Source organism: Periplaneta americana, chromosome 10 (assembly GCF_040183065.1).
Source record: "Periplaneta americana isolate PAMFEO1 chromosome 10, P.americana_PAMFEO1_priV1, whole genome shotgun sequence".
NCBI lineage: Eukaryota > Metazoa > Arthropoda > Insecta > Blattodea > Blattidae > Periplaneta > Periplaneta americana.
This window is the reverse complement of record NC_091126.1, coordinates 55,783,076-55,784,534: the sequence shown is the minus strand read 5'-3', so window position 1 is coordinate 55,784,534 and position 1,459 is coordinate 55,783,076.

Below are 1,459 nucleotides of genomic sequence, written 5' to 3'. Positions count from 1 at the left end.
TAACTAGTTTTAAATACCTTGGAACCTTAATTACATTTAAAAATGAAATAGGAGAAGAAATTAAAAATAGGATTGCGGCTGGAAACAGATGCTTTTATGGGTTAAGGAACGTGTTTAAATCAAGAGCAGTAAGTAAAAAGGTTAAAATTAAAATTTATATAACTGTAATTAAACCAGTAGTTACATATGGGAGTGAGATATGGACCATGTCACAAGCTGACATGCTACGGTTAAATACATGGGAAAGGAAAATATTAAGAAAAATCTATGGACCTCTGAAAATAAACGACATATGGAGAATTAGAACAAATTATGAGTTACAAAAGTTATACAAAGATATTGATATAGTTGGCGATATACGAAAGAAAAGACTGCAATGGATAGGGCATGTTATAAGAATGAACGAGGATAGATTGGTAAAGAAGGTCCTAAATGGGGAAAATTGAGGGCATAAGAAGAAGAGGCAGGCCTAGAACAAGATGGTTAGATGCCGTTGAAAACGATCTGAGGGAAATGAAGGTTAAAAGATGGAGAAAAACAGCAGAAGATAGAGAGGCATGGGCAACTATTATGAAGGAAGCTAAGGTTCTCAGAGGACCGTGAAGCTCAGGAGTGAGTTAGTGATTGAAAGAATTGCACTAATATTCAAAAAAGCAAGTAGCTATACAGAATGTGAACGATATAAATTGTCAAAAAATTACTGATGGTAGAGCATAAATAACCAAAGAAAAAGTTTGATGATGTCATTAGAAGCAGTGGCGTATTCTGAAATAATGACATGGACTATCACTGACAGGAAAAACCAGATAGGCCTAATAAACTAACACGGAAATATATAATTGTTAAAAAATTTTATTCTTTACGATTAAAATTTTGTCTTCCTAATTAAGGTATATGTACACCCACAAAACCCAAAAAATGATGAAAAACTAGAATTGTCAAAATATAACTAATTTGGTATAAGAATTTTCGATTTATGCCTTATGGTTTTTCCGATAAGTCCCATTTTCCAAGATCCTGCGTGATCAGCCACAGTCATTTCTACGAGGATCACTCCAAAAGTAATACAGTACACAACATTTTTTTAAATTTATTTTCTATTCTAAACCTTTTCAATTTATGGAGATCATAGATACAGCCTTCCCGATTGTATTCAAATTTAATTGAAGTCGTTCCCGTGAGTGGCGCCATGATGGCACTCCTTCAAGATGGCTGCTTTGCTTAACATTTGTCAGAAGCAACATACTGCTATCGAGTTCCTGTGCTGTGAGAACGAGACAGTGGGAAACATTCACAAGAGGTTGAAAAAGGTGTATGGAGATGCAGCTGTCGATTGCAGTATGGTTAGTCCGTGGGCAAGCAGATTATCTTGTGAAAGAGGCCACGCCAATTTTCAGGATACTCCTCACAGTGGAAGACCCAGCACTGCACGAAGTCCTGATAACGTGCAGCGCATTAA